A 24,793-nucleotide genomic window follows, 5' to 3' on the forward strand; every position below is an offset into this window, starting at 1 on the left:
AATGTGTGTATACAAGCCCCTATATAGTCCCCTTACAGTATATACACAGGAGTCTGCCCCTATACATGTATACTACAGAAATGTGTGTGTATACAAGCTCCCTATATAGTCCCCTTACAGTATATACACAGGAGCCTGTCCCTATACATGTATACTACAGAAATGTGTGTATACAATCCCCTATATAGTCCCCTTACAGTATATACACAGGTGCCTGCCCCTATACATGTATACTACAGAAATGTGTGTATACAATCCCCTATATAGTCCCCTTACAGTATATACAGAGGAGCCTGCCGCTAAACATGTATACTACAGAAATGTGTGTGTATGCAAGCCTCCTATATAGTCCCCTTACAGTATATACACAGGAGCCTGCCCCTATACATGTATACTACAGAAATGTGTGTATACAAGCCCCTATATAGTCCCCTTACATTATATACACAGGAGCCTGTCCCTACACATGTATACTACAGAAATGTGTGTATACAAGCCCCTATATATTCCCCTTACAGTATATACACAGGAGCCTGCCCCTATACATGTATACTACAGAAATGTGTGTATACTAGCCCCTATATAGTCCCCTTACAGTATATACACAGGAGCCTGCCCCTATACATGTATACTACAGAAATGTGTGTGTATACAAGCCCCCTATATAGTCCCCTTACATTATGTACACAGGAGCCTGCCCCTATACATGTATACTACAGAAATGTGTGTGTATACAAGCCCCTATATAGTCCCCTTACAGTATATACACAGGAGCCTGCCCTATACATGTATACTACAGAAATGTGTGTGTATATACACAAGCCCCCTAAATAGTCCCCTTACAGTATATACACAGGAGCCTGCCCCTATACATGTATTCTACAGAAATGTGTGTATACAAGCCCCTATATAGTCCCCTTACATTATATACACAGGAGCCTGTCCTTACACATATATACTACAGAAATGTGTGTATACAAGCCCCTATATAGTCCCCTTACAGTATATACACTGGAGCCTGCCCCTATACATGTATACTACAGAAATGTGTGTATACAAGCCCCTATATAGTCCCCTTACAGTATATACACTGGAGCCTGCCTCTATACATGTATACTACAGAAATGTGTATATACAAGCCCCTATATAGTCCGCTTACATTATATACACAGGAGCCTGTCCCTACACATGTATACTACAGAAATGTGTGTATACAAGCCCCTATATAGTCCCCTTACAGTATATACACAGGGGCCTGCCCCTATACATGTATACTACATAAATGTGTGTATACAAGCCCCTATATAGTCCCCTTACAGTATATACACAGGAGCCTGCCCCTATACATGTATACTACAGAAATGTGTGTATACAAGCCCCTATATAGTCCCCTTACAGTATATACACAGGATCCTGCCCCTATACATATATACTACAGAAATGTGTGTGTATACAAGCCCCTATATAGTCCCCTTACATTATATACACAGGAGCCTGCCCCTATACATGTATTCTACAGAAATGTGTGTATACAAGCCCCTATATAGTCCCCTTACAGTATATACACAGGAGCCTGCCCCTATACATGTATACTACAGAAATGTGTGTATGCAAGCCCCTATATAGTCCCCTTATAGTATATACACAGGAGCCTGCCCCTATACATGTATACTACAGAAATGTATGTATACAAGCCCCTATGTAGTCCCCTTACAGTATATACACAGGAGCCTGCCCCTATACATGTATGCTACAGAAATGTGTGTATACAAGCCCCCTATATAGTCCCCATACAGTATATACACAGGAGCCTGCTCCTATACATGTATACTACAGAAATGTGTGTGTATACAAGCCCCTATATAGTCCCCTTACAGTATATACACAGGAGCCTGCCCCTATACATGTATACTACAGAAATGTGTGTGTATATACACAATCCCCCTATATAGTCCCCTTACAGAATATACACAGGAGCCTGCCCCTATACATGTATACTACAGAAATGTGTGTATACAAGCCCCTATATAGTCCCCTTACATTATATACACAGGAGCCTGTCCCTACACATGTATACTACAGAAATGTGTGTATGCAAGCCCCTATATAGTCCCCTTACAGTATATACACAGGAGCCTGCCCCTATACATGTATACTACAGAAATGTGTGTGTATATACACAAGCTCCCTATATAGTCCCCTTACAGTATATACACAGGAGCCTGCCCCTATGCATGTATACTACAGAAATGTGTGTATACAAGCCCCTATATAGTCCACTTACATTATATACACAGGAGCCTGTCCGTACACATTTATACTACAGAAATGTGTGTATACAAGCCCCTATATAGTCCTCTTACAGTATATACACAGGAGCCTGCCCCTATACATGTATACTACAGAAATGTGTGTGTATACAAGCCCCCTATATAGTCCCCATACAGTATATACACAGGAGCCTGCTCCTATACATGTATACTACAGAAATGTGTGTGTATACAAGCCCCTATATAGTCCCCTTACAGTATATACACAGGAGCCTGCCCCTATACATGTATACTACAGAAATGTGTGTGTATATACACAATCCCCCTATATAGTCCCCTTACAGAATATACACAGGAGCCTGCCCCTATACATGTATACTACAGAAATGTGTGTATACAAGCCCCTATATAGTCCCCTTACATTATATACACAGGAGCCTGTCCCTACACATGTATACTACAGAAATGTGTGTATACAAGCCCCTATATAGTCCCCTTACAGTATATACACAGGAGCCTGCCCCTATACATTTATACTACAGAAATGTGTGTATACAAGCCCCTATATAGTCCCCTTACAGTATATACACAGGAGCCTGCCCCTATACATGTATACTACAGAAATGTGTGTGTATATACACAAGCTCCCTATATAGTCCTGTTACAGTATATACACAGGAGCCTGCCCCTATGCATGTATACTACAGAAATGTGTGTATACAAGCCCCTATATAGTCCCCTTACATTATATACACAGGAGCCTGTCCCTACACATGTATACTACAGAAATGTGTGTATACATGCCCCTATATAGTCCTCTTACAGTATATACACAGGAGCCTGCCCCTATACATGTATACTACAGAAATGTGTGTGTATACAAGCCCCCTATATAGTCTCCTTACATTATATACACAGGAGCCTGCCCCTATACATGTATACTACAGAAATGTGTGTATACAAGCCCCCTATATAGTCCCCTTACAGTATATACACAGGAGTCTGCCCCTATACATGTATACTACAGAAATGTGTGTATACAAGCCCCCTATATAGTCTCCTTACATTTTATACACAGGAGCCTGCCCCTATACAAGTATACTACAGAAATGTGTGTGTATACAAGCCCCCTATATAGTCCCCTTACAGTATATACATAGGAGCCTGCCCCTATACATGTATACTACAGAAATGTGTGTGTATACAAGCCCCCTATATAGTCCCCTTACAGTATATACACTGGAGCCTGCCCCTAAACATGTATACTACAGAAATGTGTGTATACAAGCCCCCTATATAGTCCCCTTAAATTATATACACAGGAGCCTGCTCCTATACATGTATACTACAGAAATGTGTGTGTATACAAGCCCCCTATATAGTCCCCTTACATTATATACACAGGAGCCTGCCCCTATACATGTATACTACAGAAATGTGTGTGTATACAAGCTCCCTATATAGTCCTCTTACAGTATATACACAGGAGCCTGCCCATAAACATGTATACTACAGATATGTGTGTATACAAGCCCCCTACATAATCCCATTAAAGTATATACACAGGAGCCTGCCCCTATACATGTATACTACAGAAATGTGTGTGTATACAAGCCCCCTATATAGTCCCCTTACATTATATACACAGGAGCCTGCCCCTATACATGTATACTACAGATATGTGTATACAAGCCTCCTATATAGTCCCCTTACAGTATATACACAGGAGCCTGCTCCTATACATGTATACTACAGAAGTGTGTGTATACAAGCCCACTATATAATCCCCTTACAGTATATACACAGGAGCCTGCCCCTATACATGTATGCTACAGAAATGTGTGTGTATACAAGCCCCTAAATAGTCCCCTTACAGTATATACATAGGAGCCTGCCCCTATACATGTATACTACAGAAATGTGTGTGTATACAAGCTCCCTATATAGTCCCCTTACAGTATATACTCAGGAACCTCCCCCTATACATGTATACTACAGAAATGTATGTGTATACAAGCCCCCTATATAGTCCCCTTACAGTATATACACAGGAGCCTGCTCCTGTACATGTATACTACAGAGGTGTGTAAATACAAGCCCCCTATATAATCCCCTTACAGTATATACACAGGAGCCTGCCCCTATACATGTATACTAGAGATGTGTGTGTATACAAGCTCCCTATATAGTTCCCTTACAGTATATACACAGGAGCCTGCCCATAAACATGTATACTACAGATGTGTGTATACAAGCCCCCTACATAATCCCCTTACAGTATATACACAGGAGCCTGCCCCTATACATGTATACTACAGAAATGTGTGTGTATACAAGCCCCCTATATAGTCCCCTTACAGTATATACACAGGAGCCTGCTCCTGTACATGTATACTACAGAGGTGTGTGTATACAAGCCCCCTATATAATCCCCTTACAGTATATACACAGGAGCCTGCCCCTATACATGTATACTAGAGATGTGTGTGTATACAAGCTCCCTATATAGTTCCCTTACAGTATATACACAGGAGCCTGCCCATAAACATGTATACTACAGATGTGTGTATACAAGCCCCCTACATAATCCCCTTACAGTATATACACAGGAGCCTGCCTCTATACATGTATACTACAGAAATGTGTGTGTATACAAGCCCCCTATATAGTCTCCTTACATTATATACAGTTGTGGCCAAAAGTATTGACACCCCTGCAATTCTGTCAGATAATACTCAGTTTCTTCCTGAAAATGATTGCAAACACAAATTCTTTGGTATTATTATCTTCATTTAATTTGTCTTAAATGACAAAACACAAAAAGAATTGTCCTAAAGCCAAATTGGATATAATTCCACACCAAACATAAGAAAGAGGGTGGACGAAAGTATTGGCACTGTTCGAAAAATCTTGTGATGCTTCTCTAATTTGTGTAATTAACAGCACCTGTAACTTACCTGTGGCACCTAACAGGTGTTGGCAATAACTAAATCACACTTGCAGCCAGTTGACATGGATTAAAGTTGACTCAACCTCTGTCCTGTGTCCTTGTGTGTACCACATTGAGCATGGAGAAAAGAAAGAAGACCAAAGAACTGTATGAGGACTTGAGAAACCAAATTGTGAGGAAGCATGAGCAATCTCAAGGCTACAAGTCCATCTCCAAACACCTGAATGTTCCTGTGTCTACCGTGCGCAGTGTCATCAAGAAGTTTAAAGCCCATGGCACTGTGGCTAACCTCCCTAGATGTGGACGGAAAAGAAAAATTGGCAAGAGATTTCAATGCAAGATTGTGCGGATGTTGGATAAAGAACGTCGACTAACATCCAAACAAGTTCATGCTGCCCTGCAGTCCGAGGGTACAACAGTGTCAACCCGTACTATCCGTCGGCGTCTGAATAAAAAGGGACTGTATGGTAGGAGACCCAGGAAGACCCCACTTCTTACCCCGAGACATAAAAAAGCCAGGCTGGAGTTTGACAAAACTTACCTGAAAAAGCCTAAAACGTTTTGGAAGAAGGTTCTCTTATCAGATGAGACAAAAGTAGAGCTTTTTGGGCAAAGGCATCAACATAGAGTTTACAGGAGAAAAAAAGAGGCATTCAAAGAAAAGAACACGGTCCCTACAGTCAAACATGGCGGAGGTTCCAGCAATGAGTCCAGACCTGAATCCCATAGAACACCTGTGGAGAGATCTAAAAATGGCAGTTTGGAGAAGGCACCCTTCAAATATCAGGGACCTGGAGCAGTTTGCCAAAGAAGAATGGTCTAAAATTCCAGCAGAGCATTGTAAGAAACTCATTGATGGTTACCGGAAGCGGTTGGTCGCAGTTATTTTGGCTAAAGGTTGTGCAACCAAGTATTAGACTGAGGGTGCCAATACTTTCGTCTGGCTCATTTTTGGAGTTTTGTGTGAAATGATCAATGTTTTGCTTTTTGCTTCATTCTCTTTTGTGTTTTTTCATTTAAGACAAATTAAATGGAGATAATAATACCAAAGAATTTGCATTTGCAATCATTTTCAGGAAGAAACTGAGTATTATCTGACAGAACGGCAGGGGTGTCAATACTTTTAGCCACAACTGTACATGTATACTAGAGATGTGTGTGTGTGTGTGTATACAAGCTCCCTATATAGTCGCCTTACAGTATATACACAGGAGCCTGCCCCTATACATGTATACTACAGAAATAGGTGTGTATACAAGCCCCTATATAGTCCCCTTACAGTATATACACAGGAGCTTGCCCCTATACATGTATACTACAGAGGTGTGTGTGTACAAGCCCCCTATATAATACCCTTACAGTATATACACAGGAGCCTGCTCCTATACATGTATACTAGCAGGGCTGTTGAGTCGGTAAGCCAAACCTGCGACTCCGACTTCTCAATTTCCCTTCCACCGACTCCACGACTCCGACATATATTGCTTATATTTAAGTGAAAAATTTATTGTGGTACAATGTGAACATCAGACATTTAATTATTTTTATGATACAATAATCAAGACATTTAGATAGAACATAATATATATTTATTGGAATACAACTTTAGAACAAAAAACTGTAATAAATTGTAAATATGTAATACACTATGTAATATCGATTACATATATATATATATATATAACACTATGTAATAAACTATGTAAGTGGCAAAAAACAGTTTTCAACAAAAACATACTAAATAATATTTGTGCAGTCTATGAATTTGTTCTAAGAAATAGAATTGCCTCCATCAGATCCTCCTTCATAGATGACCTAAAATCTGACCTAATAATTTTAAGGCCAGAGAACAACCTCTCTACACTAACTTGGGTTGGAGGCAAAGCTGTAACCACATGGGCAACATCTTTAATAATTTCCAAGTATAAAGGAATTGCCTCATGCACAGTCAGTTTTGATGAACGGTTGAATTTTTCTTTACTCTGTCACCTCATTGGGGGACACAGAACCATGGGTGTTATGCTGCTGTCCACTAGGAGGCGACACTATGCATAATCTGAAAAAGATTAACTTTGGCTCCTCCTCTGCAGTATACACCCCTGGACGGCGTCAGCCTTCTCCAGTTTTTGCTTAGTGTCGCAAGGAGGCACCCCTTAAGATTTTATTTTTTTCCGACGGATTACAGAAAAGTGGGTCTCCAGCGAGACTCCCGGCATGGCTCCTTCCTCGGCCCCCTATTATGGGGTGCCCAGTTGAAGTTGAGATGGCTATTCCCCATGTCGCTCCTTCCCCAGTCCCTCGGGTACTGGTTCGAAGTCGAGACCTCCCTCCTTCCCCAATCTATTTGGGGTCTGGGTTGAGGTCGAGGCGAGGATGAAGACCCCTGATGGTGACAGACGCACCCTCCCTAATCCCCCTCTGGGGGCAAAAGGTTGAGACGCCTCAGGTAGGGTCTGTACAAGGCAGCATTCTGCAGCTTAAACCTCCAGGGACCTCAGCCCTGCTGCGAGCTCCTGTTGGGGTCGGTGGAGAGTGGAGGCAGACATGGCACATACAGAGACAGGGCTCCCTGCGCCCCTGTCTCTGCGGCAGCATCAGCTCCATAGCGCCTCAGGGGGACCCCTCACATGGCCCTGTTACCGCTGCTAGCCCCACCGCTATCCTGCCTCTCAATCTGGAGGGGTCTGGTTCAGATCTGACCCCTCCCAGACATCCGCGCCGGCCTGGAGCCCTTCTGGGCATCAGGCTTCTAATTTAGACCGCGGCTTCGACCTAGCTGAAGCCGCCCCCGGCCCGCCCCCCGGATTACGAATATGACACTCTACAGTGTCATAGAAGGGGCGGATCGAGGCAGAAAGGGTGCGTTTTTACATAGCCCTGCGTGCTCTTTTTCAGCTCTCTGCCCCCTTCTTCTTCCTCCTTGTCGGCCATCTTCGCTGCAGCAGAAGCCGTCAGTGACATCAGCAGCAACGTCAGCAGTCTCCGTTGGGCACAGGACTATGAATTGTCAGCGCTGGACCTAGGGGCACACTGGTGTGGTAAGATCACAGCTGGGTTCTCTTTACTGGGCTGTGAATCCATTTTACCTATAAGGCTCTCCTATAGTTTTCCTCTGCGTAGCCACCCCTGTAGGGTCCTCTGCTAGCCAGCCTCTGTGCACTATGCCGGGCTCAAGGAAGAGAACCGGGCAGGACTGCTTTTATGCTTTCTGCACAGCCTGCAAAACCGCTCTCCCCAGTGGCAGCATGTACCCGCACTGCCGGGATTGTATCCAAAATACTGGGTCAGCTTCCCAAGAAGCCCCTACCATTGCTTCAGCGCCTGCTACCATGCCGGAATGGGCTACTCAGATGTCGCAGTCTATGACACAGTCCATAGATAACCTAACCTCCACACTACTCCAGGCTCTGCAGGGTCATGCCTCGGCTATAAACGTTACCCAGCAAAGGGACAACCCGTCTCAAGGACATGCCGTTTCCGACACAGACGTAAGCGGACCCACAGGTCGCGTTCATCCGCGTCATCCCATAGCACACGGTCATCACCCTCCAGGGAGAGACACCGTGGTTCCAGGTCACCTAGACCGTCCCCTAACAGAGACAGACAACGCAGATCTCCACAGCGATCCCCGACCACAGAAGACCTCCGCCCCAGTTCGCCCACCAGGGAACGCCATAGCGACACGCAGAAATCGGAAGGCATCTGTGACTCCGACTCAGACAACAAAACGGAGAGGTCTCTGGTCCCTGGCCCCCCAAGCAATACGACGCTAGTTGAGGACGTAACTTCTTCCAGCCATCAGGTGCTGGACATTTCTGATCCACCCCGGAAGCCCCAGAACACAAGATTTGCTTTGAAAGTGTTCTGAAACCACCTAAGGTCTTCTCTAATCACCCGGAATTTCAGGCGATACTTACTAAGCAGTTTTCGCAGCCTGAGAAGAAATTCGCCAATCACAAATATCTGGAAGCAAGGCACCCCTTTCCACAGAAGGACACCAAGGAGTGGACAGATCCACCCGAAGTGGACCCCCCAGTCTAGGCTAGCAGCACAGACCCTCCTCTCCCTGCCAGATAGCTCAACCCTCAGGGATGCAGCAGACCGGCAGGTAGAATGCATGGCTCGTTCAATCTTCGAAGCGGCAGGGGCCTCTCTGACTCCCGCGTTCGTTTCAGTCTGGGCGGCCAAAGCCATTCTGTCTTGGGCCAAAAAATTGCAGGCTGGCCTCCAAGCCTCAAATCCTGAGCTGTCGGACCAGGCGGTCCAAATAGCGGTGGTAGCAGATTACATACTTCATGCAGCTCTGGATTCCGCAAGAGGTGTAGCGGGAATAGCATCAAACGCCATCATGATCCGGCGTATCCTCTGGCTGCGGGAATTAAAAGCGGACGCGGCCTCAAAGAAGTCTCTCACGCATCTCCCGTACCTCAGTGGGCGGCTTTTCGGTGAAAAGTTGGACACAATGATATCCAGTGCCACTGGGGGTAAGAGTACCTCTCTCCCTCAACTAAAACCTAAACGCACGTTCAAAAGGCGTAACCAAACTCAATTCCCATCCTTTCGGAATTCTTCAGGCTGGTCCGTCTCGCGCCCAGCACAAAATCGTAACCACTCTCCGCGCAGAGACAGCCCACGGGCGGCGCAGAGGCCGGACAGGACCTGGCAGTCGAAAGCAGGCCAGGCAAAGCCCAAAGGAGGGAAACCTCAGACTTTCTCCTCATCATGACTCACGAATTCCGGAAGACACCCCACCCGTAGGCGGACGACTGCTACTCTTTCAGCAGGTCTGGCTGCCTATTACAGAAGACAGGTGGGTCAAGGAAATAGTGTCTTCCGGATACAAGATCGAGTTCACTCCAGCCCACCGAACCGGTTCTTCCTCTCTGTTCCCCAAAACCGCCAGACAAGGCTCGTGCCTTCCATCAAGCCATTTCCTCCCTCCTTCAGGCAGGAGTCATAGTACCGGTTCGTGCAGAAGAGCGCTTCCGAGGGTTCTACTCCAATCTGTTTGTAGTACCCAAGAAGGGAGGCAGCGTTCGGCCCATACTAGACCTAAAACAACTCAACAAGTATGTTCGGGTTCGTCATTTTCGCATGGAGTCCCTTCGGTCAATCATTGCGTCCATGGAGAAGGGAGAATATCTCGCCTCCATAGACATAGAAGACGCATACCTGCATATACCGATTGCTCCCGCCCATCAGAGATTTCTCAGATTCGCAATCAACCAGGCCAACTACCAGTTTGTGGCTCTCGAGTTCGGTCTCGCCACGGCTCCCAGAACGTTTACCAAGATCATGGCAGCCACCATGGACGTTCTACACTCCAGAGGCATAGTAGTCGTTCCATACCTGGATGACCTCATCAAGGCTTCCACCTTCAAGGATTGCGAGGTCAGCATCTCAATCACTATCGACACTGAGTCGCCTGGGCTGGTTAGTCAACTTACAAAAGTCATCAACTACCCCGAGTCAGTCTCTGACCTTCCTGGGGATGTTATTCGACACCTGCAGAGGTCTGGTGCTCCTTCCCAAGGACAAGGCACTGGCTGTCCGTCTAGGAGTCCGCATACTCCTCCGCAATTCCCCCCGATCTCTCCGGTTTGCCATGAGAGTACTCGGCAGGATGGCAGCAGCAATGGAGGTGGTAACATTTGCCCAGTTTCACCTCAGGCCTCTTCAACTAGCCATCCTCAAGTCCTGGGACAGGAATCCTTTCTCCCTCGACAGGGAGTTCCGGCTAACATCAGCAACCAGGAGGTCCCTACACTTGTGGCTCAAGCCAACCTCACTTGCAACGGGAAAATCCTTTCTCTCAGGTCAATGGAAGGTCCTGACCACCGACGCGAGCCTAACAGGTTGGGGTGCGGTGCACCTACATCACAAGGCACAGGGCAAGTGGTCACCAGTGGAAGCGAACATGCCCATCAACATCCTGGAAATTCGGGCCATCTTCCTGGCATTGAGAGCTTTTCGTCAATTACTGGCAGCCTCTCATATCAGAGTACAGTCGGACAATGCCACGGCGGTGGCATATGTGAATCACCAAGGTGGGACCTGCAGTACCCAGGCGATGAGAGAAGTGGCACATATCCTCCACTGGGCGGAAGGCACGAAGTCGGTACTCTCTGCGGTCCACATTCCGGGTGTGGACAACTGGGAAGCCGACTTCCTAAGCAAACAAGGAATGGACTTGGGGGAGTGATCTCTCCATCCCGAAATTTTTCGCCAGATCTGCCATCGCTGGGGGACCCCGGACGTGGACCTAATGGCATCCCATCTCAATGCAAAGGTCCCCAATTTCATGGCCAGGACACGCGATCCGCGGTCGCTCGGAACAGATGCCCTGGTTCAGGACTTGACCAAGTTCCAGCTTCTGTACATTTTTCCACCTCTCCCCCTGATATCCAGAGTCGTGAGGAAGATCAAACAAGAGGGAGTTCCAACCATCCTAATCGCGCCAGACTGGCCCAGACGTACATGGTACGCCGACGTCGTACAACTTACAGCAGACGCCCCCTGGCGTCTCCCCGACCGTCCCGATCTTCTGTCACAAGGCCCGTTCTTCCACCAGAACTCAGGGGCCCTCAATTTGACGGCGTGGCCCTTGAGACCTGGGTTCTAACCCAGGCAGGGCTCTCACCGGATGTCATTAGAACCATGATCAGGGCATGGAAGCCAGCCTCCGCCAAGATCTATTACCGTACCTGGAGAGCTTTCTTTACCTGGTGCGAATCCCGCGGCCAGATCCCACTCCCTTATTCCCTCCCAAATGTTCTTGGTTTTCTTCAATCGGGCCTGGACGCCAGGCTATCCCTGGGCTCACTTAAGAGCCAGGTGTCAGCGCTCTCAGTGCTTTTTCAGAGACGCATTGCTAACAAGCCGCAAGTGAGGACTTTTCTCCAGGGGGTCTCCCGATTGGTTCCCCCCTACAGACGTCCACTGGAGACGTGGGACCTCAACCTGGTCCTGACAGCATTGCAGGCACCACCTTTCGAACTACCTTAAGGAAGTCCCACTCAGCCTTCTATCACAGAAGGTGGTCTTTCTAGTGGCAATCACCTCGCTACGCACGGTGTCTGAACTGTCGGCACTCTCCTGCAGACGGCCCTTCCTGGCCTTTCACCAGGACAAGGTGGTTCTCCGTACGGTTACATCCTTCCTTCTGAAGGTTGTGTCCAACTTCCACCTCAATGAGGAAATTTCACTGCCATCCCTTTGCCCGGTTCCGATTCATAGAGTGGAGAAGGCGCTGCATACGCTTGACCTCGTCAGGGCATTGCGTATATACGTGTCTAGGACTGCACCCTTCCGGAAGTCTGATTCCCTTTTCCTTCTTCCGGAAGGCGTTCGCAAGGGTCTGCCGGCTTCCAAAGCTACCCTTGCCAGGTGGATCAAGTCCACCATACAAGAGGCTTACCACCTTAACAACTCTCCTCTTCCGGCCGGTATCACGGCACATTCTACGCGGGCGGTAAGGGCCTCCTGGGCCATTCGGCACCAGGCTTCGGCACAACAAGTGTGGAGTAGCCTACACACGTTTACGAAACACTACAAAGTTCAAACCCAGTCCTCAGCGGACGCGAGCCTGGGTAGACGGGTTCTGCAGGCGGCAGTGCCCCAAGTTTAGGGACCTGTCAGCACAATATTCGTCCATTGCTTCCCACCCAGGGACTGCTTTGGGACGTCCCATGGTTCTGTGTCCCCCAATGATGCGACAGAGTAAAGGAGATTTTTGTGTACTCACCGTAAAATCTCTTTCTTTTAACCTCTAATTGGGGGACACAGCTCCCACCCTGTTGCCCTTACGGGCCGTTGTTACGGTTGAGCTCTCATATTGTTCTTTGAGCTCGTACATAGTGGCCTTCTTACAGGCATGGTTATGTTATTTCTGTTATGTTCCTCCTAATGCTTTTGCACAAAACTGGAGAAGGCTGACGCCGTCCAGGGGTGTATACTTCAGAGGAGGAGCCAAAGTTAATCTTTTTCAGATTATGCATAGTGTCGCCTCCTAGTGGACAGCAGCATAACACCCATGGTTCTGTGTCCCCCAATTAGAGGCTAAGAGAAAGATTTTACAGTGAGTACACAAAAATCTCCTTTTTCCTTGAGAGCAAGTGAAACATTTTTCTGAAATATGGTCAATCTGCTTGCTATAGGAGACGGAGTGAAATCTTATTCCTTGCAGCAACGCTTTGCCTGCTCCATATCATCCAAATACTTGTCAAAGTCAAACTCCTCATCTGATGAGGATGAAGATATGGCAGCAGTAGCACTGTCAGGACCCAAGTCCTCTTGCGCCTGGCAGTCCTCCTGTAGGCCACTCATCCTAACTGCTACCTCAGCCAGAGCTTCTTTTCCTTTAGTAAGCTATTGATCATCAAGCAATATACGATGACTTGGGTCCACATAAACAGCTGCCAGAAAAATTTTATTTTCCAATAGCTGTGTCTCTCTCCGTTTCATTGAAGCAGAAATGCCATCTGCGATTAAATCTCCTCTTTGGGACAGGCAAAATAGCAAGTTCTTCCACTCCCTTATGAAAATGCCAGGAGTTAAATCCTCAGCTTGTAATTTTTTCGTCACGGTAAATAGGTGATTAAGCAATTCCTTCAATTCAGCCACCTGTGTCCATTGACCTTCATTTAGGGTTACCTGAGGGTTCGCCATATCTATAAGAAACGGTTTTAGCCAGGATCAAAACTAGGGGGGGCAGAACCTCATACTGTTCCGCAGAATCTCATACTGCACACCTCAGCTGCTGCAGAACCTTATACTGCACACCCCTACACTTGAAAATAAAGCCTGCACCTTAAGATGTGGTGAATGCAGTCTATTTATTCCAACTATCAATTGATGTTGATGTGTTACTGAAGACGAGCAATGCCTGTCCTGGGCGTCCTTTTGGGCAGCTATGAGGTGTACCTGACTGGTGCTAAGAAAAAAAGAAGTGTTAGTCTGTGTGCTACCTGGCTTTCATTCTTTTTGGTACAGATATGGATAAATGGATAGATAGAGCAGATTTCTAATCTGCTTTTGCTATTGAAAACATTATCTATGAGCTCAAAAACCTTTCAGGTGATGCGGTTTTTTAAAAAGCTGATCTGCTTTTGCAGCTGAAAAACATATCCTCAAAAAACGCAGCAAAAACGCTGTGTGTGAATGTAGCCTTAGATCAGGAATAGAACAGCCATTTATAGGACATTTCATAACTTTCCCAAATTCCTATGAAAAAATATTCAGCACATTCTGCATTGAACTACTGTACCCAATTTATTATATATTTTAGGAGTCGGACCATTTTATACCGACTCCACCAACATGAGCTCCGACTCCACGACTCCGACTCCACAGCCCTGTATACTACAGTCATGGCCAAAAGTTTTGAGAATGACACAAATGTTAATTTTTACAAAGTCTACTGCTTCATTTTTTCTAATGCCAATTACTTGCAAAGTCAATATTTGCCTAGAAAATGAACTTTATCCCCCAAAACACATTTCAACATCATTGCAGCCCTGCCTTAAAAGGACCAGCTAATATCGTTTCAGTGATTGCTCCATTAACACAGGTGTGGGTGTTGATGAGGACAGGGCTGGAAATCAATCTGTCATGATTAAGTAAGAATGATACCACTCGACACTTTAAAAGGAGGCTGGTGCTTGGCATCATTGTTTCTCTTCTGTTAACCATGGTTATCTCTAAAGAAACACGTGCAGTCATCATTGCACTGCACAAAAATGGCCTAACAGGGAAGAGTATCGCAGCTAGAAAGATTGCACCTCAGTCAACAATCTATCGCATCATCAAGAACTTCAAGGAGAGAGGTTCCCTTGTTGCCAAAAAGGCTCCAGGGCGCCCAAGAAAGACCAGCAAGCGCCAGGACCGTCTCTTAAAAGTGTTTCAGCTGCGGGATCGGGCTACCAGCAGTGCAGAGCTTGCTCAGGAATGGCAGCAGGCAGGTGTGAGTGCATCTGCACGCACTGTGAGGCGGAGACTTTTGGAGCAAGGCCTGGTCTCAAGGAGGGCAGCAAAGAAGCCACTTCTCTCCAGGAAAAACATCATGGACAGACTGATATTCTGCAAAAGGTACAGGGAGTGGACTACTGAGGACTGGGGTAAAGTCATTTTCTCTGATGAATCCCCATTTCGATTGTTTGGGACATCTGGAAAACGGCTTATTCGGAGAAGACCAGGTGAGCGCTACCACCAGTCTTGTCTCATGCCAACTGTCAAGCATCCTGAAAACATTCATGTGTGGGGTTGCTTCTCACCCAAGGGAATGGGCTCTCTCTCAGTCTTGCCTAAAAACACAGCCATGAATAAAGAATGGTACCAGAATGTCCTCCAAGAGCAACTTCTCCCAACTGTCCAAGAGCAGTTTGGCGATCAACAATGCCTTTTTCAACATGATGGAGCACCTTGCCATAAAGCAAAGGTGATAACTAAATGGCTCAGGGATCATGGCCTGGAAATTCCCCAGATCTTAATCCCATTGAGAACTTGTGGTCAATCATCAAGAGACGGGTGGACAAACAAAAACCTTCAAATTCAGACAAAATAAAAGCATTGATTTTGCAAGAATGGACTGCTATCAGTCAGGATTTGATCCAGAAGTTGATTGAGAGCATGCCAGGGAGAATTGCTGAGGTCCTGAAGAAGAAGGGTCAACACTGCAAATATTGACTTGCTGCATTAACTCATTCTAACTGTCAATATAACCTTTTGCTACTCATAATATGATTGCAATTATATTTCTGTATGTGATAAAAACATCTGACAAACACACATAAAAACCAGAGGCCAGCAGATCATGTGAAAATATAATATTTGTGTCATTCTCAAAACTTTTGGCCATGACTGTAGAGATGTGTGTGTGTATACAAGCTCCCTATATAGTCGCCTTACAGTATATACACAGGAGCCTGCCCCTATACATGTATACTACAGAAATGGGTGTGTATACAAGCCCCCTATATAGTCCCCTTACAGTATATACACAGGAGCCTGCTCCTATACATGTATACTACAGAGGTGTGTGTATAAAAGCCCCCTATATAATCCCTTTACAGTTGTAGGGATTCGACTCGCTTAGGTGCAGCGGGAGACAATCATGAGGCAGGTTCTTCCCAAAGTTCATGGGGTTTATTTGCATCATAAACCCACAAGGGAGCACATTACCAAAATAGCCTCTAGATTAGGCAAAAGAACACAAATGTCCGTGGCTTCAGACTCGGACCGAGAGTCTCAGCACATGCTGGGAGCTGTAGTCCTCCCCATATACAACCTCTGTACTGTCCCGCCTGGACACATGGAAGTCTGTCCACACTCAGACAGACTCCCTCACAGTCTCTCACATGTGCCAAACACCTCAATTACATAGCCCTGTAACCACACCCAAAGGGGATCACATGGCTATGACATCACTAAAGGTTGTATAGACACACACAGGCTTCCCTGACACAGTGTAACAGACAGATCAGCAGTACCTCTGCTGATCAATACACCCTGGAGCCTGCATCCCAAGGCCACCCACCTTGAGACCCATAATGGTCATTTAGGACCCTGCTCCTGTTACCACACTGAATGTGCCTGTACACCCGTCCTGGGACACCCACACAGCGCCCCCTAGCTGACATAGTGGTAACTACACCACATACCTCCCCCCTCTATTCAAACTTGTGGGGTTGAACACATGACATCACCCAGGTATCTTGAGACCTGGCACCCATGTCACCTTGCCCTACAAGTCGAGAGGACCATCTCCGTCTGTTTCGGTAGTCAAACTGCCTCATATTCACGTTAGGCCTCCCCCGCCCCCAGCGGTCAGTATCTCGGCCTTGGGCTTTGGCCTTCCCGTCAACGTCCGTCAGTGTGATCAGACACTCTTTAGTCTCCACCTGTTTGCAGTGCGCTCCGTCACCCGACCTTTCTCTCACCGGCCGGCTCTCCCAGTTCACACTGTCATGAGTCCCACGTCCAGCTGGGCCAACTGGCTGGTCTGCGTCTGACCCTCTGTCACTATGTCCACCACCGGGTCTCGTGCCTATGTTACTACGATTAGAACGGCCACTTGCGGACTCTCAACGTTCTTGCCTTCGACTACCTGTCCTTTCATTCCTTGGAGGATCCCTTCGGGTCCATACACCTTGGGTTGGAGGTGGACGCCACCTGACGTTCTCTATCTGCTCATTCATCTGCAGTCGATCCTGTCTTAGCTGCTCAATCTCCTTCAGGTACGCTACCCGATATTCCAGGAGCATGCGAAGCTTCCCAATGCTTTCCACCGAACCAACCACAATGACAGGAACCATGTCATCTTCAATAACGACTTGGATTTCACCAGCAGGTGGGATCCTCACTCTCTTCACACAGGATCGATTCACCATCTCCTGCATCACCTTTCCAAGTCTGCCAACGACTTCCCCACCAGATTTCTGGGTACCGGAATTGTCTTCCACAAAGCCCAGCCGACTTTGTGCTTCCCTTGCAAGCTCCAGACGTCGAGCGGCTTTCCTATTACGCTCCACGAGCATCTGTTTCGTGCGGAGACATTGTAGGTGCATCTCCTTCAGGACAGCCACCCTTCTCTCTGTGTCTTCCGTTTCTGCCAGTATCACCAACTGGTCTGTTTCTGGTGCCCAGCTCACACTATAGGCCTTTACTGCCTTTTTAAAGGTCTCATGCACACCTTCGCTGGCACACGCTTCTCGCACGTCTTCGGGTACCTCCATCACGCACTTGAAGGTCATGGACTTGCTCTCATCCTGGACAGATGGTTCTGGGTTCCCCACGGACACTTCCCTCAAGGTATCTGCCAAGACCGGGTGACTGTCTTGTGCAGCTCTTGGTTCACCATCTTCCTGAGATTTACAGTCTTCAGGACCCTTTTCCAAGATGGGCTTTGGCAGTTCTGCCTTGCTATCAGTCGGGCTCGGCTGCTGTACGTCTTCACCCATCCACTTCTTCTGCAGAAGACCTTTTACTACTCCACTGAGTTCTTGCAGAACTTTATCTCGCTCCTCTGCCAGGTAGCGACGCTGATCCTCACTCCTGAGAATCTCCTGTTGATGCTTCTCTTGGGCCTCTCTGAGCACCTCCATATCTTCCAACAGGGTCTTGTTCATGGTTTTACATGCTGACAGGTGACCTCTGAGCTCAGAGACTTCCTTCTCCAGCTCATCCACTCTGTGCTCAGCTGCTTGCCTTAGGACTCTTTCCCGTTCGACATGTTCTGTTACAGTCTCCTTTATCAGCTGTATCTCATGATCTTGTTCTCTTTTGGCCAGCACGTGTCTCACCACTACCTCTTTAATTATATCATCAAAGGGTACCACTGGGTCAGTCACACCAGTCGAGTGAACCCTCCAGTTACCGTCCAGCACCAATGTGTCTAGTCCAGTAGTCTCATCTCCCAGCCCACCATCTGTCTTATCACGAGACGTCAGGTCCGTCAGTTGGGCAGATGTACTTCTTCCTCTGGTCAGTTCTACCTCTGACCTGTCCATGTCAGGAGCCGTCACTGTCTCAGTGTCCGCTGGCCCCACAGTCGAAGCATCTCCATCATCCGACCAAATGTCATCAAACAAAAGAAAGTCCCGGCCCCTCTCCCAGGCATAGACTAAGTCCCGTGGTATCCCTCTACCTTGGCACTCAGCACCTTTGGTCCACTCAAACACTACTGTGTCTACTGCGTAGTTCACCGTGACCCCGTGTTTACAGCGAACCCTGACGTTTTTCTCGGTCAGAGAGAAAATGAGAGGCGTTCCTGTCAGTCACCTGACTCTCTGAGTCCAGCCGACCAAAGGCTCCTTCCCGGTGCAGCATCACTGTACACATCTGTGGCCCGTCATTACTACCTGGAAATGATATTCCACATTCTGAAAAAGACCTGCACATACACTGCGGTACTCCAGACGTACCTACTGAGTCACCTAGTGCTGTCACTTCTTCAAACTTGGCCCCTTTCTGGACCACCACCCCGCTTTGGGTTGCCACTCCAATTTGGGTCACCGCCCCCTTTTGGGACTCCACCCCCTTTTGGGTTACCACTCCAATTTGGGTCACCTCCCCCTTTTGTGACTCCACCCCTTTTTGGGTTACCACTCTAATTTGGGTCACCGCCCCCTTTTGGGACTCCACCCCTTTTTTGGTTACCACTCCCTTTTGGGTCACCGCCCCCTTTTGGGATTTCCCCATGTCCGTTCTGCAGAACTTCTTATGCCACAGTTCACACAGTACAGTTTGTCTCTCACGATACCAGACAAGTTCTTGCTGGCACCACCACAGCTTCTGCTGTCACAAACCACCGGCACCTCCGGCTGCTGTTCACACACACACACAGCGGCTGGTGTCACTGCAGTCCCTGCTGCTCCGTCTTCGTGGACGCGCCGATCCACCGGAAGCCGCTTGTCACCTTCGTAACCCCGCCGGGTTACTGGAAGCCGCTTGTCACCCTCAAAGATAAAAAAGCCACAAAAGTGCGCCCATAGGGCCTTACCATTGCAGGTATAATGGGTTATGCAGCAATAATACAGGGTACTCACCCTTAATAGTTGTGTAAAGCCACAACTACTGTATCCGCTTAGTCACATGCAATAAAGCTGCAGCAGGATGGTGTAGACAGACAGCGTCTGCTACCAATGCTCCCAGGGCAGATCCCAAAAAAGGAAAAACACCAGGACCCTGTGCTGCGAGACCTTCGTGACCCCACTGAGCCACAGCAAGCACCTTCAGGTTTTGCAGAGGAAAAGAAAAAAAAAAAACAAAAACACATGCACAGTCTCTCATGTCCTGTCCGTGTGCTGTTCAGGACGTACCGTCTCCGCCTGAGACCGTCCAACACACAGGCGCACACCGGGTGCTATTCAGGGAGCAGCCCTCCTCCCAGGGTTTCCCAACACACCGGTCTCACCAGGTCCAGGGGCTCAGCGAGTGCTCTTCAGGACATCCGTCTCCACCTGAGACTGCCCAACACACGCCTCACCAGGTCCAAGGTCATAGCACGTGCTTCAGGGCTCTTCCCAACACTGACCCTCCAGGACCTTGCTCACTGACCCCTCCAGGAACACAGTCTCTCACTGACCCCAGTGCAACACAGACTCCTGTCTGTTACCTGTGTCGGCCACACAGGTTCCTGGACGCCTCTTCTCCTCAGAGGTATCCCACAAATTTTAATACAGTCACTTTCTCTGACCTCGGTCAGTATTACTCACAGTTGTCAGACCGTCTGCTCTCCTGGCTCAGAATCGACAGCACTGCCACACGTGCTTCTGGGAATCGCTGCCCGCATTCTCCACCAATTGTAGGGATTCGACTCGCTTAGGTGCTGCGGGAGACAATCATGAGGCAGGTTCTTCCCAAAGTTCATGGGGTTTATTTGCATCATAAACCCACAAGGGAGCACATTACCAAAATAGCCTCTAGATTAGGCAAAAGAACACAAATGTCCGTGGCTTCAGACTCGGACCGAGAGTCTCAGCACATGCTGGGAGCTGTAGTCCTCCCCATATACAACCTCTGTAGTGTCCCGCCTGGACACATGGAAGTCTGTCCACACTCAGACAGACTCCCTCACAGTCTCTCACATGTGCCAAACACCTCAATTACATAGCCCTGTAACCACACCCAAAGGGGATCACATGGCTATGACATCACTAAAGGTTGTATAGACACACACAGGCTTCCCTGACACAGTGTAACAGAAAGATCAGCAGTACCTCTGCTGATCAATACACCGTGGAGCCTGCATCCCAAGGCCACCCACCTTGAGACCCATAATGGTCATTTAGGACCCTGCTCCTGTTACCACACTGAATGTGCCTGTACACCCGTCCTGGGACACCCACACAGCGCCCCCTAGCTGACATAGTGGAAACTACACCACACAGTATATACACAGGACCCTGCCCCTATACTTGTATACTAGAGATGTGTGTGTATACAAGCCCCCTATATAATCCCCTTACAGTATATACACAGGAGCCTGTCCCTATACATGTATACTACAGGTGTATACAAGTCCCCTATATAGTCCTCTTACAGTATGTATACCAGAGCCTGACCCTATACATATATATTAGAGATGTGTGTGTATACAAGCCCCCTATATAGTCCCCTTACAGTATATATATATATATATACAGGAGCCTGTCCATATACATGTATGCTACAGATATGTGTGTGTATAAAAGCCCCCATATAGTTCCCTTACAGTATATACAGTTGTGGCCAAAAGTATTGACACCCCTGCAATTCTGTCAGATAATACTCAGTTTCTTCCTGAAAATGATTGCAAACACAAATTCTTTGGTATTATTATCTTCATTTAATGTGTCTTAAATGAAAAAAACACAAAAGAGAATGAAGCAAAAAGCAAAACATTGATCATTTCACACAAAACTCCAAAAATGGGCCAGACAAAAGTATTGGCACCCTCAGCCTAATACTTGGTTTCACAACCTTTAGCCAAAATAACTACGACCAACCGCTTCCGGTAACCATCAATGAGTTTCTTACAATGCTCTGCTGGAATTTTAGACCATTCTTCTTTGGCAAACTGCTCCAGGTCCCTGATATTTGAAGGGTGCCTTCTCCAAACTGCCATTTTTAGATCTCTCCACAGGTGTTCTATGGGATTCAGGTCTGGACTCAATGCTGGCCACCTTAGAAGTCTCCAGTGCTTCCTCTCAAACCATTTTCTAGTGCTTTTTGAAGTGTGTTTTGGGTCATTGTCCTGCTGGAAGACCCATGACCTCTGAGGGAGACCCAGCTATCTCACACTGGGCCCTACATTATGCTGCAAAATTTGTTGGTAGTCTTCTGACTTCATAATGCCATGCACATGGTCAAGCAGTCCAGTGCCAGAGGCAGCAAAGCAACCCCAAAACATCAGGGAACCTCCACCATGTTTGACTGTAGGGACCGTGTTCTTTTCTTTGAATGCCTCTTTTTTTCTCCTGTAAACTCTATGTTGATGCCTTTGCCCAAAAAGCTCTACTTTTGTCTCATCTGACCAGAGAACATTCTTCCAAAACGTTTTAGGCTTTTTCAGGTAAGTTTTGTCAAACTCCAGACTGGCTTTTTTCTGTCTCGGGGTAAGAAGTGGGGTCTTCCTGGGTCTCCTACCATACAGTCCCTTTTCATTCAGACACTGACGGATAGTACGGGTTGACACTGTTGTACCCTCGGACTGCAGGGCAGCTTGAACTTGTTTGGATGTTAGTCGAGGTTCTTTATCCAACATCCGCACAATCTTGCGTTGAAATCTCTTGTCAATTTTTCTTTTCCGTCCACATCCAGGGAGGTTAGCCACAGTGCCATGGGCTTTAAACTTCTTGATGACACTGCGCACGGTAGACACAGGAACATTCAGGTCTTTGGAGATCAACTTGTAGCCTTGAGATTGCTCATGCTTCCTCACAATTGGTTTCTCAAGTCCTCATACAGTTCTTTGGTCTTCTTTCTTTTCTCCATGCTCAATGTGGTACACACAAGGACACAGGACAGAGGTTGAGTCAACTTTATTCCATGTCAACTGGCTGCAAGTGTGATTTAGTTATTGCCAACACCTGTTAGGTGCCACAGGTAAGTTACAGGTGCTGTTAATTACACAAATTAGAGAAGCATCACATGATTTTTCGAACAGTGCCAATACTTTTGTCCACCCTCTTTCTTATGTTTGGTGTGGAATTATATCCAATTTGGCTTTAGGACAATTCTTTCTGTGTTTTTTCATTTAAGACAAATTAAATGAAGATAATAATACCAAAGAATTTGTGTTTGCAATTATTTTCAGGAAGAAACTGAGTATTATCTGACAGAATTGCAGGGGTGTCAATACTTTTGGCCACAACTGTACCCCAGAGCCTACCCCTATACATCTATACTAGAGATGTGTATACTAACACCCTATATTATCCCCTACAGTATATACACAGGAGCCTGCCCCTATACATGTATACTACAGATATGTGTATACACGCCCCCTATGTAGGCCCAGTACAGTATATACACAGGAGCCTGCCCCTATACATGTATACTACAGATATGTGTATACACGCCCCCTATGTAGGCCCAGTACAGTATATACACAGGAGCCTGCCCCTATATATGTATACTGCAAAGATGTGTGTATACAAGCCCCCTATATAGTCCCATTACAGTATATACACAGGAGCCTTCCCCTATACATCTATACTACAGATATGATATGTGTGTGTATATACAAGCCCCCTATATCATACACAGGAGCCTGCCCCTATACATCTATACTAGAGATTTGTGTGTATACAAGCCCCTTTATAGTCCCCTTACAGTATATACACAGGAGACTTCCCCTATACATCAGTACTACAGATATGATATGTGTGTATATACAAGCCCCCTATATCAAACACAGGAGCCTGCAGTGTCTGCAGCATAGTCCTCATGTATTATTCGCAGGATATATACGCACATGCACGTGTACATATATGGTACATAGAAGATGCTGTATGACTAAGGGCGCAGCAGAGCGGTTCCTGTAGGACGTCTTCCTTGTATTGATTTTTAAAGATATGTATTTGGAATAAAGGTTAAAGATTTTTTATTATTGGATGTGCCTGTTCACCTCTTTTTTTGCATTTGATATAGAAAGTCTGCACACCCGTTATAATGCCAGGTGTTTCTCATATAAAAAATAAAATCAAGAAGCTTAAGTTACATTTTTTTCCATCTTTAATCTCACCTATAATTTGTACAATTTGATTGAAAAATAATTGGAAATAATTTTGGGTGAAATAATAATGAACTAAAATAATATAGTTGCATTAATATGCACAACCGTAAACTAATACTTTGTTGAATTCCCCCTTGAATTTATGACACCATTCAGTGTTTGTGTAGGAGTCAGTCAGCGAGGCACATCTAGAATCATCCTGAAATTGCAATCCAATGTGCCAACTCTTCCTTGCAGTAGATAGAGTAGATCCAAAGCTGTCAGATTGCGAGTTCATCTGCTACGTACAGCACCCTCTTCAGGTCACCCACAGATTTTCTCTTCGATGCAGATCTGGCTCTGGTTGGGCCATTGAAGGTCTCCATCTTCTTCTGGTGAAGCCATACTTTTGTTGATTTGGAGATTTGCTTAGTTTGGTTGTTGTGCTAAAAGCTGAAGTTCATCTTCAGCTTTTTAGCAGATGCCTTCAGGTTTTGATGCACAATTTACTGATATGTTGAACTGCTCATAATTCCTACCACCTTAACTAAAGGCCCAGTTCCACTTGCTGAAAAACAGCACTTAAGCATAGTGCTGCCTCCACCATTCTCCATTGTGGGTATAATATTCTTTTGGTGATGTGCATTGTTGGCTTTGCAACAAACATACCGTACCTTTTGGAATTTTGGATAAAAAAAGTAACCTTTGGCCTCATCAGACCATAACACATTTTTCCACATGTTTTTGGCAGACAAGGTAGGTTCTGACAAAACATAGCCAGACCAGACTTGGATATTTGTCTTTGCAAGAAAAAGCTTCCATCTTGCCACCATAACCCACAGGTAATACATATAAAGAATACTGGAGATTGTTGTCACA

The 24,793-nt window shown here is 46.5% G+C and overlaps 1 protein-coding gene across 3 annotated transcripts in view; it reads left to right on the plus strand.

Moving 5' to 3' along the window:
- The window catches only part of LOC141100128 (uncharacterized), an 80,490-nt gene that overhangs the window by 18,647 nt on the left and 37,050 nt on the right, over positions 1 to 24,793 (plus strand). The window contains exon 2 of one of the 3 annotated variants that reach the window (XM_073588384.1): positions 22,714 to 22,803. The exons of the other annotated variants lie outside the window; for them this stretch is intronic. The gene's annotated coding sequence lies outside the window, so the exon portion shown is untranslated. The remainder of the gene's footprint in view (positions 1 to 22,713; positions 22,804 to 24,793) is intronic. 3 annotated transcript variants of the gene reach the window in all.

The sequence above is a fragment of the Dendrobates tinctorius genome, unplaced genomic scaffold, assembly GCF_039654945.1.
Source record: "Dendrobates tinctorius isolate UK_male_01 unplaced genomic scaffold, ASM3965494v1 ptg000103l, whole genome shotgun sequence".
NCBI lineage: Eukaryota > Metazoa > Chordata > Amphibia > Anura > Dendrobatidae > Dendrobates > Dendrobates tinctorius.